Source organism: Lichenostomus cassidix, chromosome 15 (assembly GCF_008360975.1).
Source record: "Lichenostomus cassidix isolate B80296 chromosome 15, HeHo_3.0, whole genome shotgun sequence".
NCBI lineage: Eukaryota > Metazoa > Chordata > Aves > Passeriformes > Meliphagidae > Lichenostomus > Lichenostomus cassidix.
In genome coordinates this window covers 12,940,181-12,962,458 of record NC_139496.1, presented here as the reverse complement: position 1 = coordinate 12,962,458, position 22,278 = coordinate 12,940,181, and the positions used below count along the sequence as shown (strand labels likewise).

General features: G+C 54.6%; 1 protein-coding gene and 1 long non-coding RNA gene across 2 annotated transcripts in view; both read left to right on the top strand.

The window, feature by feature from the left end:
• RTN4R (reticulon 4 receptor) overlaps window positions 1-22,278 on the top strand; it is an 80,252-nt gene that overhangs the window by 3,950 nt on the left and 54,024 nt on the right. The gene's annotated exons all lie outside the window — the stretch shown is intronic.
• LOC146430492 (uncharacterized) lies at window positions 12,613-18,178 on the top strand. The gene is made up of 3 exons (XR_014855376.1): window positions 12,613-13,851; window positions 14,844-14,926; window positions 15,248-18,178. It is a non-coding gene; the product is annotated as an uncharacterized LOC146430492 (long non-coding RNA).

Genomic DNA, 22,278 nt, shown 5'->3' with positions numbered 1-22,278 from the left:
TGCTGCACCCCCTGCATGCACAGTGCTGCTGCCTGTGGGCAGTGGGGTCCGCCCTGGGCAGGGCTGAGTCTCCTTCCCTTCCCATCCTCCCAAGCCGTGTGGAAGGAGAGGGAAAATCGCTTGAGCCAGAGCCTCGACACAAAGCAGGACAAGGAAGATTGCAAAGCGCTGAGCTCTAATCTCTGCTCTGAGCCTGCCCTCAGCTGCTGTGCCAGTGGCTCCGGTGGCTCAGCCCCGCTGTGCTGGGAGCTCATCCCGCTGGGAAGGCTGGAACTGCAGCCCTGGCATTCACCCTGCAGGGACAAGAAAGGAGCTGGTCTAATTAGGTGTGTGTGTCCTCTTCCCCTTGGATTTGCACTGCTCTCTCTGCTGCTGTCACCTTCATTAAGACAAATTTCTGAGTGCCATGCACCTCTTTTGATGTTCCTGAAGAGGTTTTCCCTGTATGCAGGAAGCGCAGCCCCAGTGGAACAGGAGCATCCTGCACCACTGCACAGAAGGGCTGTGAGAGGAAGCATCTCAGCTTAGGGCGTGCAAGAGCTGGGAGTTTCTGGGAGGGTTTGTCCCTCCTGGCCATGTGGAAAGCTCTCTGCAGTGTCCCAGAGCCAAATGGATCTGTCTGGGATTTGTGAGTAGCAAGGTGTCAGAGCTTCTCCATCACAGACACACAGATGTGTGGGAGGGAGGAGTGAGGTTGGTGAGACACAAAGCCCAGCCTCTCCTCCCCTTTCCTGCTGTGGTTGCAACTCCTGGAGGTTTCCAGAGCTGAGGGAAAAGGGGACAATTGTACTGAAAAGTCTTAATCAGCTAAAAGAGGTTGAGGGTGGATCCTGCCGTGCTTGCGCAGAGATGCCGGAGGAATTCACGCAGAGTTTGCTCAAATATGCAAACTCACCTCAGCCTGAGCTGTGTGTGACTGGGGCTGCTGGGACACACGGGGATTGGGAGTTTGGGAGTGGCTGGTTACCCTTTGTGAGGTGTTCAGAGGGCTGTGTGGGCTCAGGTGCCACCAGGTGATGCAGGTGTTTCCCATGGGCTGTGTGCAGTTCCAAGCCTGGCCCTGCCTGTGTGGGCAGAGCACATCTCGTGGTGTGGCACAGACTCTAGCCATGCTTGCTTTGCTTTTAGAGAGCTCCTAGAAGCTCTGGAGTCTGGGCTTGGCCCTGCTTCTGTCTTCTTTGTATCCTTGGCCAGGTCAATGGGCCTTTCTGTGATGTAGTCTCAGCTTTCCCAGCTCCATCCCTTGGAGAGTGATGCTGAGTTATCTCCCAGGGGACCCAGGATATGCTTAAATTCAGCCCAGAGCTGAACTCTGGAGGTCACTGATCACTTCTTTAGCAGTGACACAGTGGCAGGTGACAAGGCTGATGACGATCTCCTGAGGGGTGATGCTGCATCCACAGCAGGTTTGTGTTTCTGGGCTGGCCCACATTCCTCCCAACCTTCACACCACAGCTGATCAACAGCCCCAGCAGATTTTACAGCATTTATTGTCCCTCCCCTGGAACCAGGAAAAGCACTTGAGTTTTATTTGGAATCCTCCCTGGTTGTCAAGGAAAGCAGAAACACTCCACAAGCACGTGCAAAGCATTAAGGATGTTGGAAACAAAAAAACCACTCCAGTGTGGGGATTTTTAGTTCCATTTCTGGAGAGCTCAGTAGTCTGAGGCATCACCCTGATGACTGTCAAGTAACACACAGTACCAGTGTTGGGTTGTCTCTTCATGGGTCAGGCATGAAGGCAGGGTTCAGAATATTTGCTTTCATGAAATCACAGAATAGTTTGGAGGAATCACCTGGATACCCCTCGAGTACCTCTGGAGGTATCTAAAGAACCTCTTGCTCAAAGCACACGTGATTTCAAAGCCAGGTCTGGTTGCTCAGGGGTTTGTCCTGTATGGGATGGATGCCTTCCAAAGGACAGCTGTCTTTCCAAGGCTGGATGTCTTCCCAAGGACAGAGATACCCTGTCCTCCTCCACAGCTCAGACTCCCTGGCCTGTCTGGCCAAGGCAGCCCAAGCCCTTTGTCACCCGGCCCAGGCCAGCACCATGGGTGGCCCATGTCCCTTTGGCAAGGTGGGGGTACCTTGGTCTGTCCCTGGGCGAGGCAGGGCTAGGGCAGGGGTGATGGTGGAAATTGGTCTGGGTCCCTGGGCTGCTGGGGGAGGTATCAAGGAGGAGCTGGGAAGGGGGTCACAGCCAGGGACACTCAGGATGGCAGCAGACACTTGCAGACATTGTCCTGTGCTGGTTTTTGCTTTGCTGGTTGCTCCTGGGGACGAAGCCCCTGGCCAACAGGGTGTGGACTGGTTCCAGCTGCCCCAGCCTGGTGTCCCACATCGATGGTAATTACAGCACAGCTTCCCTGGAGCTCTGCAGTCCTCAGATGCACCCTGTGCTGGAAGCCTTTCCTGACACCCTGCAAGGGCAGGGACCTCTCTGAGGACACACAGGGACCTCTCTGAGAACACACAAACATGGCCAGATCCCAAAATGCTGGGAGTGCTGCTGGGAGGGTCCAGAACATCAGTTCAGGTCTGCCATGGATTTCTCTAGCCAAGCTTTGGAAACCTCCAGTGCTGGAACCTCGCTGGCTCTTTCCAGTACTGGAACTGATTAAAAATCTTTTCCTAATGAACCTCCCAAGCTGTAGTTGTTGACCATGACCCCTTGCTGTGTCACCTGGCCACACAAAGCTGTGTTAGTTCTGCCATCCTTTCAACTACCTTGGAGTAGCTGGAAGCTGAAATTAGATCACCCTTTACCTTCTCTTTGCTCAGCCAAACCATCCTAATTCCCTCTGCCTGACCCTGTATGACATAGTAGAACATATATTGGGAAGGAATTGTTCCCTGGGAGGATGTGCAGGCCCTGGCACAGGGTGCCCAGAGAAGCTGTGGCTGCCCCTGGATCCCTGGCAGTGTCCAAGGCCAGGTTGGACAAGGCTTGCAGCAGCCTGGGATAGTGGAAGGTGTCCCTGACCATGGCAGGGGGTTGGATGAGATGAGTTTTGAGGTCCCTTCCTATTCTAGGATTCTGTGGTTCTATGGTTCTTTTGACCATATGGTTCTATGGTTCTTTTGACATTCTTTTGACCATCTCGGGTTGTCCTGGGCTGTGGCAGCCCTGGGGTGGCAGCAGGAGCAGGGCAGTGCCTGTCCCCTGAGCTGGCACTGCTGGGGCACCTCAGTGCTGGGGGAGCTCTGGGACCCTCCTGACAAGAGAGACCTGCAGGGGCTGGAGGTGTCCAGGGAAGGGAATGGAGCTGGGAAGGGGCTGGAGCACCAGGAGCAGAACTTCCTGCACTTCCTGTCCCACTATGATAATGTTGCTCTTTAATCCTGTCCCCTTTCACTCATTCAGAATGCTCTGACATTTGGGTACCCTGCACGTGATTTCTCTCTTTATGGTGCTGAGGAATTATTCAGCAGTGCATCAGGAACATCTGAAGGAGTCCAGGGTTCCCATCCTGCACTTGTCTAAATCACCTGTGGAATAAGGATTTGTTCCCTGTGCTGCTGCCCCAGTTCCAGCCCAGACACCTAAGGACAAGGGCTGGACATGGGCTCCTTCTTCCTTCCACGATCTGCATCCTGAGGGGATCCAAACCCTTTTGCCTTGTTTTGGTGTTCATTTCGGGAGCTGACTCATGGAAACTTCCTTTTCCAGCATTCTTCTCCTTAATCCACGGAGGTCTGGAGAGTTTCTATTGCCAGATAGATTTTCTATTGCCTACTGATCAGAGCAATTCCTCATGGAGATAACAATTGTCCATACAGCAATATAGGGAGGTTCATTGCCTGGATGGGAATTTCCAGTCCATCCTAGCTTTTCTCCATCTCGTGGGAGCTGGACACATTCCCTGCTGTGACTCTTGGAATCCTGGTGCCCTTCCAGCACTTGGGCTTTGTTTTCTCTCTCTGTGCTGCACCTTCCTCTGGAAACAAAGGGATGTTTGCATTCCAGTGTGACGCTTCCCTTTCTTCCCTGAGTGCACAGGATAATTACAGTGCCTTGCACTAATTGATCAGTTATTAGTGATAATTCTAATTTACATGGTGCTTTAGGAAGGGGCATTTCTGTGGCAGAAGTGATGCTCTCATGTCACACTTGGCAATGACTTGAGATGTGTCACCTCATCTCCCGTGAGCTGCTCATGGGGGAAATGGGTTCACTTTTATTTTTTTGTTAAAAACCAATCTTTTGCAAGAACCATCTGGCTGCTAAATTCTCCTCCCGGAGCTGTGCGGTTTGCTGGGAGTTCATTTGCGTCTTTAGCTACTAAAGAGGAAGTAAAAGTGACTGATTAGTCTGAGACTGGGACCATTCACATCAAAGTGACAGATTTTGCGAGCTGGATTTGGGGAAGTGTTTCAAACTGGTGTGTTTTCATTAAATTTTGAAGACTGTGGGCAGAACTGTGCTCTCGGCGCTGCAGCTCAGCGCTCAGCCCTGCATCCTGGGTTGTTATGTCACAGTGAATTGTGGGGCTGTTCAAATTTGCCTCTGCTTGTTTGATGACTTGAAATATTGATTTTAATTGTGCGTCTTTCTTAAGGCTGTGAGTGATGGTGGGAGCTACGGACAATAATCGGTGAGCACAGCACAGCCATGTGCTCCATGAGATGGGAACTGAGCCTGGCTCTTCAGCAGAGGGGAAGGAGAGGAAAGGAAATTGTCTTTGGAGGCCCCAAATTCAGCTTTCCCTGCTCCCAGGGGGACTTTGTCAGGGATGTGCCATGAGCTTCTGGGCAACTGGGACTCTCAGAAACCCTTTGGGGGTGCTGGGGTAAGGCTGGGAGGGCTCCATACCCTCCCCTGACCAGAGGGGTTTTTGGAAAACCTAAGAGCAAATCTAGAGGTTGGGAATGTGGGATTTGTCTCTGCAGACAGAAATGGTCACCTGGAAGCCACCAGGATGTGTAGGACTTGGACTACAAGGGCCTGGAGGGACAGGACAAGGGGGAATGGCTTTAAACTGACAGAGGGAGGGTTTAGACTGGATATCAGGAAAGATTCTCTCATGGGAGGGTGGGGAGGCCCTGGCACAGGGTGCCCAGAGAAGCTGTGGCTGCTCCTGGATCCCTGGCAGTGTCCAAGGTCAGGCTGGACAGGGCTTGGAGCAGCCTGGGATAGTGGAAGGTGTCCCTGCTCATGGCAGGGAGTGGCACTGGATGGGCTTTAAGGTCCCTCCCAACCCAAACCATTCTGGAATTCTGGGATTGCACGTCCCCTTGGCATCAGCAGGTTTTGAGGGGCAGTGGGAGCTGTGGTGGGAGCCAATCCATCTCACTGTCTCCAGGTTCCTTCCCAAGCACACACCCACGTGGCTCTGGCCTTGATGAATGCTCTCCACGCCCGTGCAAACACGGTTAGCATTGGCTTTACACTAGAGGGCTGTCTGTCCCTTTCCCTTCGGAGCACAGCCCGTGTGCCGGGAATGTTCTGATCACAGGATCCCTCAATTTAACAGCATCCCATCCTGCCAGGTGGGGAATGTGCTGCAGGCTGCTGTTTGCTGCTCAGCTCTGCCCTCTGTGCTGCTCAGAACATCTCTGCCCTGGGCTGGAGGCACTTTGGAGCTGTTTGCCTGGCTGAAGTGAAGCCTCTCTGGCTTCACCCTGCCCAGCTCAGCACCTTCCTGCAGGAAGCAGCAATTTCCAACCAGCTTTCCTTCCCCTCCTGTTTGTCCAGGCCCCTGTCAGGAGTGACAGCACTGAGTGTTGGCACAGGGATGCTCTGGGTTTCCAGGAGTGTGGCATTTCCTGCTGGTGCCCTGCACTGGTGAGCATCTGCATATCCAGCTGTGGAGTGACTTGGACATGAATTGCTTTGGAAATGGCTCCTGGGGGCTGCAGAAGGCTTTGCAGTGTCCCAGAGGAAAGAGATCTGGCAGCTTCTGCCTGAAGGTTCAGCTGGGATGGCTCCTCTGGCTCTCCTGTCACCTGCAGGGCTGGGACCTCTGTGGGGACATTGCCACCATGAAGAAGAGTGGCTTTAGGTCACTGCTGTCACAGCTTTCATGGAATCACAGAATATCCTGAGCTGGAGGCACCCACAGGATCACCCAGTGCAGCTCCTGCCCTGCCCAGACACCCCAACAATCCCACCCTGTGCATCCCTGGCAGTGCTGTCCAAACACTCCTGGAGCTCTGGCAGCCTCAGGCTGTGCCCATTCCCTGGGGAGCCTGGGCAGTGCCCAGCACCCTCTGGGGGAAGAACCTTTCCTGATCTCCAGCCTGACCCTGCCCTGGCACAATTTCCTGCTGGTTTAATTAAATTGGTTTGTTCAATTCTGTTCCCACTCACTGCCATCTAGTCTGGCTTTAACTCAGGTAAAGATGCAACCAGCTGAGGTTTGCCTTTGCCTGACAGACCTGGTTTGAATTCAGGCTTGTCCTTAAACTGCCTGGAGAATTCCAGCCTCAACACAAGTGACTCCCATGTGCTTCATGCCAACTGCATTTGTGGCACTGTTTTTCCTGTCCCTGGATGTCTGAGCAGTCAAGGTTTGGCTCCGTTTGGACAAAAGTGGTGATAACTGAGAGCAGTCAAGTCCCTGGACCCTGCCCAAGGGTCTGTCCCAGTGAGCAGGGCTGGGGGGCAGGGGGGAATGAGCTGGGGTGGCCAGGGATGAGCAGAGGGGAGGCACTGGTGGGTACTGGGAGCCCTGTGCTGTGTCCAGCACACTCTGAAGTGCAGATTTAGACAAGTTGATTTATGAACTCCAGGGACTTCTTTCCCTCCCTGAATTTGCCCCTAATGAGTCCTGAAGAAGAGGGTTAATGATGGAGATGACAGTGGCTCTGAGTGGTGGCAATGACCCCAGTGCTGGGTGGTGGGACTGGGGGAGAGGGACATGGAGCTGTTGGAGCTGCTCTGCATGGGGAAGCACCATGGCTGGGGCAGGAGCAGCAGCAGTGGGAGCTGCTGGGGCCTCCTGTCCCCGGGGCTCAGGACAGCCATGTCCCCACACTGAGGGCCTGAGATGGGCCTCTGGATGGCCCTGGCCCTGTTCCCAGGCTAGGGGCACCACCTGAACCCTCCTGGCACAGAACTCCTGTGCCCTGCCTGTGTGCCAGCCAGGCAGGGTAATTCAGGGATCCCAGAAATGGGGAATGGTTTGGGTTAGGAGGGACCAGAAAGCCCATCCAGTGCCACCCCTGCCATGGCAGGGACACCTTCCACTATCCCAGGCTGCTCCAAGCCCTGTCCAACTTGGCCTGGGACGCTGCCTGGGCTGGGTTCCTGCGCTGCATCCCTCACCCCATCCTGCTCCCCACATTTGCTCTCCTCTGTGCAGACCAAACAGCTGCTGAATTCCTCACTTGCCTTGTCCCATTTCAGGCCACAAAATGGATTTTAGCCCTTCTGGGTGGGCAGCAAAGGGATTCTGCCCTCCCAGGCTCAGCTCCTGTGGGCCTTGATGAGTTGGATTTAAACCTGGAATTCTGACATCATAGGGTGAAGTGAGAGGAGACTTCAGCTGGGCTTGCAGGCAGAGCTTGGCTGAGGGGCTGTGGCTTCACCTTCAGGTGACATCCGAGGTGCCATCCTTGGGTTTGCTGTCACCCTCAAGACCAAGAAGCCATTTCTCCCAGGCTTTTTTAGCAAGATTGCTTTCTACCATGAGGCAAATCTTGCTGCTGAGGCTCTGAGGGCAACGAGGTGTCTGGAAATCAGGCAGTGGCAGTTCAAACATCATCCCCACTATTCCAGCCTTCTGTTCCTGTTTTCCTGAGGCTGCTGGGTGCAGTGTGGTCCCAGGCCCTGGCAAGGGGCTCTGTGAGGGGCTGGGGGTGCTGCTGGCCCAGGATCATGTCCAGTCCCTGTCCCCTTCTCTCCCAGGCTGGAAGGAGCTCCAAGGGAGCAGCACAGCCAAAGAAAGACATTTATACCAGTGGCACAATCAATGACTGCAAGCTGCCCCCTAGGAGTCAGCCCAGGAGAGCCTTTCCTGGGCCATGGCTTTTCAGTGGGAAATGCTTTGCTTTTTTCTGTGTTTATTTTTGGCTTTCCTAGAGTTTGGCAAGGCTTACAATTAATCCTGAGCTTCTGGGCGGCCAGCTGGGCTTCGGGGACAAAGTCTGCCTCAGAACACTTGGTTTGGTCATTTCCTGAGGGCCTTGGACTTACTGGGAGCTTGGAATATCTTAACCTGGGGACACCTGGGGCCTGGGCATGCAGTACTTTGGATGGAGAGACAGCTGGGGCAGGGGAAGGCGTCCCTGCCCATGACAGGAGGGTTGGATGGTCTTTGGGTACCTTCTGACCTAAAACATTTGGTGATTCTCTGATTCTGTAATTCTGTGATTCTTTAATTCTATGATTCTGTGGCTCTGAGGTTCTAGGATTACATGTTTCCATTATTCTATGATTCTATGATTCCATTTTTCTGTGACTCTGTGATTCCGTGACTGTGATTCTGTGATTCTGTGATTCTTTGATTCTTTGGTTCTTTGATTCTGTGATTCTGTGTTTCTATGACTCTGTGGCTCTGTGGTTCTGTGGTTCTATAATTCCATAGGAATCGTATGATTCTATGATTCCATGTTTCTCTGATTCTATGTTTCTGTGGCTCTGTGATTCAGTGACTCTGTGATTCTGTGGTTCCATGAGAACAGGTCTCTGTGGCTGCAGCCTGCACAGGGAGAAGCCCCTTGGCACTCCCTCATCAGCTGCACAGGGAATGTGCTGTCCCTCGGGAGAGGCAGCAGCTGGGGAAGGAACCCAAATGGGTGTCACCTGGGGATGGGCTGGTGGCACCTTGGCAGGGTGTCAGAGCTGGGTCTGGCCCACCCAGGGGCACCTGACAGGTTCTTGCACCAGTGGATGGGGACAGGAAAAGGGGGATGGTTTAAACTAGGATAGGAGAGATTTTGGGATCTTGGGAAGGAATTGTTCCCTGGGAGGGTGGGCAGGCCCTGGCACAGGGTGCCCAGAGAAGCTGTGGCTGCCCCTGGATCCCTGGAAGTGTCCAAGGCCAGGCTGGACAGGGCTTGGAGCAGCCTGGGCTAGTGGAAGGTGTCCCTGCCATGGCAGGGGTTGGGACTGAATGAGCTTTAAGATCCTTTCCCATCCAAACCATTCCATGATTCTGTGATTCTGTTTTTATTGCCATGAAAACCCCCCAGCTCAGCCAATGCCTGCTCCAGCCCTGCTCCCTGCACAGCTTTAGGTGAAATGTCTTGGGATTGAGCCTTGATGGATCATCTGCAGGATGGCAGGAGCTGTGCTGGGATCCCTGGGACTCCTGCAGGGGCTCTGCTCTGCTGCTGGATGTGCCCTCTGACACAATCCCTGCCTGCCTTTGGAGCCGTTTCCCCTGACAAACACCCAGAGGGAGCCAGCCAAGGCAGCTGCCGGGTGCTGTGCACACTCCTCCTTCCTCTCATTGCAGCTGGGATGGTTCCTCTGGAAGTGCTGGAGCTCTATTGGTCACACCTGGGTTTCTGAGCGTTTCTAACTTGCTCCTTTCTTCCTAAAATGAAGGCTTCACCGTGGCCCATCTGAGCATGGCTCCCTTGCTCAGTTTGTGCCCTGAGTCCTGTTCCTAAAGCCACACCATAAGGCTCAGTGAGGCAACACTGATGTGAGAGCTCCTAAACACTCTGTGGGATGAGTCTGGAGGTTGTTCTGCCCCCCTGTGCAGGGGGATGTGTGCAGTGAGGCTGTGCTGGCACTGGGGTCACTGGCATGGGGCGGGAGGTCAGGACAATGATTTGGTGAGTGACACACGGAGGCCACCACGGGCCAGCAGCCCCCCCTGCCACCTCCCCTGCATGTGGCAGAGCACGAGGCCCTCCTGATAAATCCCTGCCAGCTTATCCCAGCCTTTCAGCCCAGAGGGGAGGTGACATCAGCGTGTCTGAGTGCCCTGCCTGTCCCCACAACCCCGAACAGGCTGAATGTGCCCAGGGGAGGAGCTGGGGTGACCTGTGGCACTGCAGGGACAGGGCCAGCTGCTCTAAACCAGGAGTCACAGCTCCAAAAGCCCTCCCTGCTTGCAGAGCTGGTGTTTGCTGGGCTCTCTGATCCTGAGAGATCCTGTGAATGAGAGGAAGGAGCCCAACACTTGGCATGGGGCGAGGTGGGAAGTGATAATGGAGACAGGGCTGTAATGGCACAGGAATCTCTCACTGTGATGGGAGCCAGAACCTCACTGCGAGTGTCAGAGTGGGCAGAGAGGAAAAGGACTGAGCAGGGTTGGCAAGGGCACCCCCACAGCTCCTGGGAAAGAGCCCTGAGCCACCTTTGGGGTCACCCTGCCAGAGCTGTCCCTCTTGCCTCCCGAAACCCTTCATGCTTGGCCAGGAGGAGGGGATGGGTACAGCCTGGCCAGGCCAGGGGCACACTTGTGCAGCTGTGGGGGGACCTGGAGGGATTCTGGTGCTGGGCACGGCTGTAAAGCCAAAATCACAGAGTGGGGACATCCTGGGGGTGTGACACTGCACACACGTGGGGCTGGGGGAGCAGGCAGGGCATGGGGAGAGCTGCATCAGGGGCTGACCTTGATCTGTCATGGAACAGGGGTGAAAATCCTCCTCTCCTCTCCTCTCCTCTCCTCTCCTCTCCTCTCCTCTCCTCTCCTCTCCTCTCCTCTCCTCTCCTCTCCTCTCCTCTCCTCTCCTCTCCTCCTCCCTTAAATAATTATGATTCCTTCCACTCCCTTCTCTCAAAAAAGACTGAAAATGCTGAAGACACCCCAAGACTTTGGCATGGGCAGGGCTCACAGGGGCTGGAGCTGCAAAGGGAGATGGACAAACGGGACAGTGTACAGAGACAGGGTGGTGGCAGATGTCACAGGAGTGTGTTTGGTGAGCAGGACAGGCCTCCTGAGCTCCAGTCGACAGGAGCTGCAGCAAGGACCACCAGCTTCTGTTTTCAGAGCCCACCCAGCATCCAGCCTGCAGCTCTTCCATCTCTGGCAGGGCTGCAGGACAGCTGAGGCTTAGAGAGAGCTCTGCTCCCTGCAGGAGTGAAAGGAGGGTCACCAGCGCTGCCCACCAGAGCAGCTCCTCTTGGAAAATCAGCAGCTGGTGCCCTCTGCCCCTCTGGGGACCCTGTTTTCTCCTCAGGTGACAGTTCTGGGCTCAGGGACATCCCCAAACTCTGCTCCCTCTCAAGCATTGCCACCTTGGTTTGTGTTCCAGAGGAGGTTCCTAAGGAGGTGAGACAGGGAATGGGGGATTGATCCCTCTGAGCATAACACAAACACCTGGAGGAACAGCCAAGGCTTGGGAAGCAAAAGGGGATAGGAAATGATGGATCTGGAATGCTCTTTTAATAGTTTAGTGGTGCCGAAGGATCGAGGGATGAACTCCATGAAGTTGGAGGGCTTTTCCAGCCTCGGTGATGCTGTGATTCCATGACTGCTCTGAGCTGGGGGGTCCTGTGCCCACCCTGGAGGGAACCCTCTGTCCCTCCCACCACGGGAGCTGTCCAAGGGTTCTCCTGTGCTTTAGGAGCTTTTGGAGAGAGCCCTCCCTGCTTTACTCCTGCTTGGCCAGAGCCAGCCCTTCCCACCCTTCCCTGCTGGGCAATTCACTTGCGGATTGCTCCTTTGGGTTTGTAACCACTCCATGAAGTGTTTAATGGGATCATTGTGCTGAATCTGGAGCCTTTGGAGCTCTCTTGGGGAGGTTATTTTGGGCTCCCTGGACACCCTGGAGTGCTGCAGTTCCAGGGACACTGTTGGAAGCAGCTGCTGTGCTGGTTAATGCAGAGGTGGCTCCATGGCCCTTCCCAGGATGTGTCCACGCTGTCCCTCACAAGGGGACAAGAGGTGATTGTGGCTTCCTCCTCCCTGCCCTGAGCTGCTCTACAGAGGCAGGGCCACAACTGTGTCCCCTCCTCTGCCTGTGGTCCCTTGCTTTGCTCCCTCCCAGAACCAAAGGTCCCTTTGGAGAGTCATGGAATCATTAGGGCTGGAAAGGATCTCCAAGATCGTCAAATCCAACCTTTGACCAACACCCCCATGTCCACCAAACCCTATTGTGACGTGTCACATGTACTTATTTTTGGAACACTTCAGGGACTGTGATTCCACCACTGCCATAGGCAGCCTGCTCCAGAGCCTGACCACTCTTTCAGTGAACAAATTTTTCCTAATTTCCAACGTGAACCTCCCTTGGTGCAGCTTGAGGCCATTTCCCCTTTCCCACTTCTCCAGGAAGGTGCCTGGTGCCACCTGAGCAGGTCCCTGAGCCCTGGTGGCACAGGCACAGGTGCTCCCCGTGCCCCAGGCTGGCAGCAGTTCCTCCTGGATGTCTGCCTGGCTCCTTGGAGCAGCTCAGGGAATATGCAAATTTAACCTTTGAATTTACTGTGCTGTTCTTTTCCTGGGAAATGTCACTGGGGGCACCAAGCTGGAATCTCCTACTCCTGGGATTGGGGCAATGAGCATCAGGGGTGTGTGCCCAGTTCCTGGGATGATCCAGCCAGGAATCATCCAGCCAGCCAGCACGGAGCTGCCTCCTCCAGGGCACCTTCAGTGCTCTGGGAGCACCAGGAGCTGCTGTGCCCTTCTGTCAGCAGGGATGGGATGGGATGGGATGGGATGGGATGGGATGGGATGGGATGGGATGGGATGGGATGGGATGGGATGGGATGGGTGGAACATTCCGGTAACTGGAGCCAGCTCCTGAGTGACATAGGGAGGGTTGTGTCTCTCGTGTCCCCATGGCTGGGGGAGCTGTCAGCACTGACACATCTCCTGCTGCTGGGAGAGGCTTGGGAGCCAGCACTGTGCTGGGGAGACTCCTGTGCTCCAGGGATGCATCCAGAGGGTGCTGCTGTGGCAGGAGGGAGATCCCTGTTCCCTTGGAGAAAGGAAGGGAATCGCAGCTGGCAGAGTTGGCAGTGGCTGATGGGACTGTCCCAAACCAGACTGGGATGAAGGGTTGAATTTCCTGGGAGGCACCTGTGGGACAAACAAAGGTGTGATTCCAGTGGGGCAGGAGTAGCTGTGGGAAGGAGAATAATATCAGCACAGGAATAACCCAAGACTTTATTAACATCCCTGGAGAGCTTTGCCCTGGTTGCTGGACCATCCCAGGGCAAAGCCTTTCCTGCCACATCAGCTCCATGACTTTGGGCAGCCCCTGCCAGGATGGATGTGCTGGATCTCCACAGCATTTCCACCATGCCCATGGAATAATTCCATGATTCCACTGAGGAGAGGCTGAGGGAGCTGGGAAAGGAGCTCAGCCTGGAGCAAAGGAGGCTCAGGGGGACCTTGTGGCTCTGCACAACTCCTGACAAGAGGGGACAGCCAGGGGAGTCAGGCTGTGCTGCCAGGGAACAGGGACAGGAGGAGAGGGAACAGCCTCAGGCTGGGCCAGGGGAGGTTTAGATTGGATATTAGGGAAAATTTATGCTTGGAAAGGGTGCTCAGGCATTGGCACAGGCTGTCCACATCCCTTGAAAAGCTCAAAAACTTGTGTGGACGTGGCACTGGGGACATGGGTTAGTAGTGAATGTGGTGGTGCTGCTGGGCTGAGGGTTGGACTCAACAATCACAGAGGTTTTTCCCAACCCAGACAATTCTGTGATTCCATGTGGGCTGTGCCAGCTCCAGCTGTAGTTTGGGCAGGCAGAGCATACCTAGAGAGGCTCAGGGTGGGTGGCCCTGGTGCTGTGTCCTCTGCAGAGTGACTTCAGCTGCCACCTCAGGTCTGTCTCTCGTGTGGGACAAATCCTGGGGGTCAGCAGGGCAGGAGCTCTCCAAGGACAGGCCAAGGCTCTCCTCCAGAACCAGCATGGGTGGCTCTGGGCCAACAGAACCCTGGAAAGCCAGAGCAGGTGCCTTCACAAGGATCCCAAAATGAGCAAGGCAGGATGTCCACATGGTGGGTTCCAACAGGAGAATGGATTCATTTCCCATCTCCCTGAGGGAATTTGGGAAATAGCAAACAAGGGTTTGGAAGTGATGACAAATGCCTTGGAGGTGCCCTTCCGAGCAGCCTGAGTTGTTTGGGATTGCACTCACATCTCCAGTGGCTCTGGGAGGAGTGTGGGGCCTTGTGGATCCCTGGATCTGCTGTGCTCCTGGCTTTTGGCTGCTAATTAGGAGAAGGTCAGAGCTGTGCCTTGTGTGCTGCAGTTCTGTACATTCAGATAAGAGCAATTACAAATCCATCACAAGGTGTCTTCAAACCTCCTTAATTAATAACCAATAAACTCAGCAGTCCCTGGCAGAAGGGCTGGGAGTGCTGTGGAGGGATGCAGGGCAGGGATGGGGATGAAGTCATGGAGCAGTGAGAGGTGGGGGTGCTGCTGGTCCTCATCCCCAGGAGCAAGGCAGTGAAACAAGGGGCTATGGCAGAATCCACATGGGAAAGCTGCTGCTCTCACAGCTCATATGCAACTTCCAGAGCCCTTGGATCTGCCAGATCATGGAATATTCTGAGCTGGAAGGGACCCACAAGGATCATGCAGTCCAACTCTGAAGTGAATGGCCCATGCTGGGATTGAACCTTGGTGTTGCCAGCATCAGCTGAGCCCATCCCTGGGGCTGCTGGGGGCTGGGAAGATGGGAGCAGAGCAGGGATGGGTTTCTGTGTCCTGTGCAACCTGAGAGCACATGGCCAGTGGTGGTGCCCCTCAGGGGACACTGGGTCAGGCTCCTGAGGGACAAGAGGCCTTGGAGTAGAGCAGGGACAGCCCCTCCCAGGGCCAGGCAGACTCTGCAAGGTGTTGGATTATTGACACAAAGGGGGAATGGCCCCAAATGCAGGTGGGGACTGGAGAATTTCCACCTGACAGCAGTGGCTGGTGTGGAACATTCCCTGCCCAGCTGAGGGGCACAGCACTCCCTGGAGCATGGCTATGTTATCCATAGGATTTTCCAGGGCCTATCCATAGGCAACAGTAAGAACCAGGTCAGCTGCTCAATGCCTGAGAGAAGAACCTCAACTCAAAGATGTGAGCAAAGTTTATTCCTCTTTTTATGTAAACCATTTTAAGGAGCATCTTTAACTTGTATTGATGGGTGGAGATGGCCAAGGCTTGATTTATTCTTTGCTCAAAGGGTGGGCAGGCCCTGGCACAGGGTGCCCAGAGAAGCTGTGGCTGCCCCTGGATCCCTGGCAGTGTCCAAGGCCAGGCTGGACAGGGCTTGGAGCAGCCTGGGGGGACAGTGGAAGGTGTCCCTGACGTGGCAGAGGTGGCACTGGATGGGCTTTAAGGTCCATTTCTACCCAAACCACTCCATGATTCCATGATTCTCTCCTCACTGGATAACAGGGATCTGAACTGGCCCAGAGACTGGATCAGTGCCTTGACCCCAGGAGCAGCTTTGGACTTTGTATGATCCTTGACCATCAGCACCTCTCAGGTCTGGTACACCCCTTCCCCATCAAGTTTTCCTGAAACCATCACTAATACACAGAGTTGCCACCATATTCACATTTCCTGATTGAAACCCACCTCTGGGAAGAGGAGACATCATTCCCTAAAGAGAGGACACTGCAGTTTGAGCTGCAGGTGGGGTCAATCCACGGTTGCCAGAAGGAGGTGGCTGCCTGGGTGGGACACCCACATTCCCCATTGTGTGGGATTATGTCCCTGGAAAACTGTGCAGAGATTTACTCCAGTACAGGGGTCCATTTCAAGGAAATCCCTTGGCTTTCAGGGAACTTGGGTCCTGAGAGCAGGGTCTTTATCCCCACCTTGTCCTCTGGGAGCTGGCAGGGGAGGCCACAGGCTCTCTGAGTGACATGGGGCAGTTTCCTCTCCTCTGACTCCAAGTCTCTGTGCAGCAGCTCCTGAGGAGTATTCCCATTCCAGGAAGTGTTGCCTCTCCCAGAGCTGGGTGCTGTGCAGGTGTCACCACTACAGTGACATGCTGCCACAGGGCTGGGACATTTCCACTCACAGCACTGTGCCTCAGCCTCGGGAAAAGGAGTCAGAGCACAGCACAGCTGCTCCCCTGCCCCTTTCTCATGTGGTCCTTCTGGGCAAGGGTGGGGCCTGGGCTCTTCTCACGGGGAACAGGGACAGGAGGAGAGGAAACAGCCTCAAGTTGTTCCAGGGAAGCTTTGGGTTGGATAGTAGGGCAAATGTCCTCATGGAAAGGGCTGTCCTACCCAGGGCAGTGCTGGAGTCCCCATCCCCGCAGGGATTTCACAGCCATGTGGATGTGGCACGTGGGGGCATGGGTTGGTGGTGGCCTTGGCAGTGCTGGAGGTTGGACATGAAGGTCTTAGAGGGCTTTTTCAACCTTAATGATTCTGTAATTCCTCTGGATGGGCTGGGCTTTCCTGATCTCCGGTGTCTTTAGGAATCGGTAGCTAAGAGGGCAGGAGCATTCCTGTAGGGCCAAAGGAGCATCCCAATTTCTGCTTAAGCTATCCCAATTCCTGTGTTGGCACTGGTGCTGCAGCTCCTTCAGGAGCAAGAAGGGAGCTGTCCCCTTGCTTGGTAGCCTTAGAGGCCTGGATGTCCCTGATGAGGTGGCTGATCCTGCCAGAGTGCTGTTGGAGCTCCTTGTGCAGCACTCCTTGTCCAGGCTTCCCACGTGCTCCCAGTTTGTGTCCCTGCCGTGTGAAAAGGGCCTGGTGCTGAGCTCAGGAACCAGCAGGGCTACAGAAGAACTTGCCAGGCACAGAGACAAAATCTAAACAATCCTCAGGTCACATCTGAGAGCCCTGACAGCTCCAACAGGTGCTTTCTAGAACAGACTCTCTTCTCCACCCACCCTGGGGCAGGAAAACTGCTCTGTCCTCTGCTGGCTGTGCTCCTCAGCAACCCTCATGTCCATCCGTGCCCATTCCTGTCCTTGCACCCTCTCCTGACCATGTCCCTGCAAGTGTCCAAGGCCAGGTTGGACACTGGGGCTTGGAGCAGCCTGGGATAGTGGAAGGTGTCTCTGCCATGGCAGAGGGCAGCACTGGATGAGCTTTAAGGTCCCTTCCCACCCAAACCAGTCTCTGAATCTGTGATTTTGAGCTTCTGAGCTCTGGGGCAGAGCTGTTGCTTCCCAAATTCCTTCAGGAGCAAACATGAGCTGCTGGTGCACATGTGGAGCTGCAGCTGCAAAGGGAAGCTGCAGAGGGTTCAGATGGCACTGGCTGTTTCCCCATTCCAGGGAGAAGTGTATCCTATTGTAATTGCCTGGGTTATTTGGGAAAAACCCCACTGTAGTTCCTAGAAATTCAATATCAAAACGACTGGTTATGACCCTCTGTGGATTAATTTTGAGGAGAGAAGAAGAATGAGGGCTTTAATGCTCACTCTAATGAATGTCAATCTTCTCTCTTAATGAATAGGAATCACGGTTTGCTGCACATTGTTGGGAAATGAAAAGCATCCAAAGTTCCATTCACTTTCTTCTTTTTTTCCCTTTTCCTTTCTTTCTTTTCTCCCCTCTTTGAGCAAGATAATGCTGTGCACAGCAGATGTGAACATTCATTTGTGAGGATTTTTATCTCTCCCTGTACAAGCCAAGGCTTTCCTTCAGCTGAGCTTTGTAAAATTTCCTGTACAATCCCAACACAATGTTGCTACAGAGCTGGATCCTTCAGAGCCAGGTGGGGTGGGGTTTTTCCCTCCCTCCTGTAGGAAAGCATCCCCAGAATTCCAAGCAGAGCTGACCCAGCCTGTGCTTGATGTGTGTTTGGTATTCCCAGCCACTCGCTGGAGTCGCAGAGGAGGGTGTGGCCGAGGCTCTGGTGCCATTGTCCCCATGAAGGGACGCAGAGATGATCCCGAGCCGTTCCCATGACAGAGGGATCCCCCAGGGTGATCCCAAGGGGGAGTTCCCAGCAGGAGGTGAGGATTTGGAAAGGCTGCTGGGGTTAGCACAGGGCAGCCTCACCCCAGCTGAGGAGCTGAGGAATTTGGGGTTTCCAGCGAGGAGAGGAAACCCCCTGTTCACTCCAGCTCTATGTTCCTCAGGACCTGGATCTGGGAGAGGATCCAGAGCTTCTGGAGGAGCAGAGCATGCTGATTTCAGCGCAGGAGGATTCTGTGGAGCAGCGGAGCCCTCTGTGTGCCAAGAGCCCTCCTTGTCCTTGTCCTTGTCCTGCTCCATGGCAGCTCCGTCCCTGTGGGAGAACCACAGGATCTCCTGGGACTTGCTGAGTTCCTGGCTGAGGGCTCAGCCTGGCTGGACATGGTGCCCTTCCCCATGGTTCTGTTGGGATCCCGGGGACATCTCAGTCTTGGGGACAGTCTGAGGACACCCCACCCCAGGCCCTGGCACTGGAGGCACAGAACTCCTGTGGCTGCTGGGAGAAGGCTCCATGGCTCTGCCCTCTGGGGCTTTGCGGGGAATTTGGGGTGTCTGTGGAGATTTGGGGGGTATGTGGAACCTTTGGGGTGTATGTCAAGGTTTGGGGTGTAGGGGGGGCGCATTGAGATGTATGTGAATGTTTGGGGTGTATGTGGGGATTGGAGTGTTGGAGGGAGCTTTGGGGTGTATGTGGAGGCCTTGGGGTGTATGTGGAAGTATTGGGGTATATGTGAAGGCCTGGGATCTGTGTGAAGGTTTTGGGGTGTATGTGGAGGCTTTGGGGTGTGTGTGGAAGTTTAGGGTGTCTGTGGGGGCTGGGAGCACACCCAGAAGGCCCTCCTGCCATTCCCAGCACCAGAGCTCAGGCAAGCAAGGGATGAGTGGGTGCAAGGAAGGGGAAGGGGAATTTTGCGGAGCAACAGCAGGACAGATCTTAGGGCTTGGCCTCCTCAAGCCAGGAGTGAATCCCAGGAAATTCCTGGGAAGTGAAGTGTCAGCAGAGGCTGGGAGCATGCAAGGCAGTGTGGCGTGCAGAGCAGGGAGCAGGGATCCCTGTGGTCACATGCCGGGATGAGGAGAGGGAAGAAGGCAGATCCCCCAGGTAGGGCTGCCCTGCTCAGGCCTGGAGAGACCCTGGCTGTTGTGCTCCAGGGATCCGGAAGGTGTTTTTCCGTCTGTTTTCCCTCATGTGCAAATGCAATCTCCAGCTGAGCGGATGCCGGCTCGGTGCCAGAGGAGTTTCGAGTTCCACTGTTTTAAAATATTTATTAATGTGAAGATGTCGTTAGCACTTAAGTTGAGGCAATACAGTAGAAGTCTTTTTGCTGGAGTGGAAGTTAGTGATGCTGAAAAGCCATTAAGCTGTAAATATAAACTATATTAAGTGCTCAGGAGCAACCTTAAATATCCCTCAGCTGGTTGCTCTGCTTCTGCAAGCTGAGTGTCTGCAGAGAGGATTATTCACAGAGATCTCTCTGCACAGGCCTGGCTCTGCCCAGTGACTCCAAAAGGGGCCTGAGGGAATTTGCAGGCAAGATTTCCAGCTCAGGGATTGCTGTTCAGTGCCTGATATCCCCCAGAACCATGGAATGCTCTCAGGGACAAGGAGGGAGAGTTCACTGTCCAACCTGGCCTGGAACACTGCCAGGGATCCAGGGGCAGCCACAGCTTCTCTGGGCACCCTGTGCCAGGGCCTCCCCACCCTCCCAGGGAACAATTCCTTCCCAATATCCCATCTCTCCCTGCCCTCTGGCAGTGGGAAGCCATTCCCTGTGTCCTGTCCCTCCAGCCCTTGTCCCAAGTCCAGCAGGATACAGTGAGTCCTGGAGAAGGGAGGCTGTGGATGAGATTCTGGGATGCTTGCTATCCATGGACATGGCTCACAGCCTGATGCATTCAGCCCCTGCTGAGAGGCTCCTTCCCATCCAAATGGGCTCCTTGCCCAGTCTGGGATCAGCCCTGATCCTCCCATCCTCACGGATCAGACACAGGAGATGGGATTTTCTCAGACAGGGCTGCTGGAGCTCAGAGCGACTGTCAGGGAGTCCTGTGATCCCACAGACTCTGAGCCCTCTCTGCATCCCTCTGCTCATGGGGGCAGAGCTGAAGGGCTGAGTGCTGCTGGGCTCACTCTGGGGGCTCTGGGGTGTGGCTGAGTCCCCTCAGTCCCTGCTCAGCACAACCCAAAGCTGGGCAGCAGAAGCCCCTGAACACTCCTGTGTCTGGGGTCCTGCTGCTGTACCAGTCCTGCTCTACTGCCCAGGCTAGCCCAAACCTGCTCATTTTGGGTCCATAGGAGACCAAGGAGATGTCCCAAAGGCTGGATCCCCTCTACTCTGGAGCCACGCTGGGAGAGCTGGGGGTGTTCACCTGGAGAAGAGAATGCTCCAGGGAGACCTCAGAGCCCTTCCAGGGGGGCTCCAGAAGAGCTGGAGAGGGGCTTGGGACAAGGGATGGAGGGACAGGACAGAGGGAATGGCTTCCCACTGCCAGAGGGCAGGGATGGATGGGATATTGGGAAGGAATTGTTCCCTGGGAGGGTGGGCAGGCCCTGGCACAGGGTGCCCAGAGAAGCTGTGGCTGCCCCTGGATCCCTGCAAGTGTCCAAGGCCAGGTTGGACAGGGCTTGGAGCAGCCTGGGATAGTGGCAGGTGTCCCTGCCCATGGCAGGGGTGAGAATGGATGAGCTTTTCCAACCCAGACCATTCCATGATTCTATCATTCCATGGATTATCTTAACCCCAAGCACTACTGGGCAGTCTGGCTGTGCAGACCCTGCCTCCTTCTGCTGTTGGACATGTCCTTTTGTGCTCCAGCCTAGGGCTGGTACTTGATTTAGTAAACTCCCTGCACCCAGGAGAGCTCACATTTCAATCTTTAAAACCAACCTGAATAAAGATTGCAGAAATAAGGAGCCCCTGCTCCGGCTGCTGAGAGCATGGAGTGATATGGATTTCTTAGGCAATTAAATTGCACATAATAGAGTAACTGGATTGTACAAATTTAAAGAGCACCTGGAATATGCAGGCATATTCTGAAATTTCTAATCTCATATTTCAGGTCTAGCCCATTAATCTGTCATATTTAAGGCCTTCTTTTCTATTCACACTGCTCTGGAGTTGGGATATTGCTGGGAAATGCAGCTCTTCCACGTCCACCTGGATCTCCTGTTCTGTTGGTGCTGCTCCCTGGGCCATGGCATGAGCACCTTTTCCTTCTCACTCAGGAGGAGTGCTCAGCATCCTGGTTTCTCTGAGGAGAATGGAGCAGAGCTGGGACAGCTGCTTGGGAACGGGAGCACTGTCAGCAGGGACAGCCCTTCTTGGGGACAGGGGCTGCAGCCTCATGTCACTGCCACCCTTCCTGCCCAGCCCAGCCCTGACTTTTTCATTCTTCCCATTCCCAGGCAGCTCTTCCCTGCCAGCCCTGAGTGCTGCTGTGCTCCCAGGACAGGTTGGAGTGTGTAATCCCCTTTCCTTTGGGCAGCTAATTCGGCAGTGCTGGCCCTGCCCTGGCACTCAGCTCCATGCTTACACCTAAGCTGCTTTCCTGGGTCAGGTGGAAGCAGCAGGATCCCTCCAGAGAGGGAGGATGCTCAGTGTCTGTGCTGGGATCCAGGGCTGACTTCAGCAACCAGAACTCATTCCTTATTATTTAAGGAATTCCTTATTTTTATTATTCCTTATTATTTAAGGAATTCCTTATTTTTATTCCTTATTCCTGATTATTTGGGGTCTGAGGTGCAGCCAGTGGGATCTAGGCCCTGAGCCTGGGGAGGATCTGGGGGAACACCTGGATGTGCTCAAGAAGGAAATCAAGCCCTGGCACAGCTGCCCAGGGCAGGGATGGATCCCCATCCCTGGAGGAATTTAACAGCTGTGGGGATGTGGCACTTGGGGACATGGGGCTGTGGTGGCCTTGATCATCTCAGAGGGCTTTTCCAACTGATTTTACCAATTTGATGTTTTCTGCCCTCCCTGGTGTGGCAGCAGCAGTGTCTGTTCCAGTCTCACCTCCACAGAGGCCCTTTCCTGCCTGAGTTACAAATTCCCTGTGTGCAATTTGCTCTGGGAATCCCACTGTTGCTAAAGGCCCAGCAAGCTCCATGGCTGGAAAGGAGTTGGCTCTGGCAGGTGGATACCCCACGGATTTGTGGGTTGGCAGGTTTTGGGTCACAGAGTTATCTGGGAGATTTTTCTCTTCACAAATCCCAAGACTACCCCTAGCTCTCCACCAGGGATTCCCTTGGGGGTACAGATGTTGAGACAGTCCCTGGTGTAGTTCTGTGCACACCTGCAGCAAATCCTGTGCTCTCTGGCCAGCTGGAGCCTTTGTTCCAGCAGAGAGAAGGGCTGAAGTCATGACGGTAACCCTGAAGATTTCAGCTCCTGTTTATTCCCAAACCACAGGCCTTGTCCCTGCCGTGCCTGTGAGAACTGGGGCCACCTCACCCCTTTGTCCCTGAGCTGCAGCAGCTGGCCTGGGAGGTGTGCTACAGCTCCTGCCAGCCCTGGGAGCTGCCTCCAGACCCCTCACCTGGGAT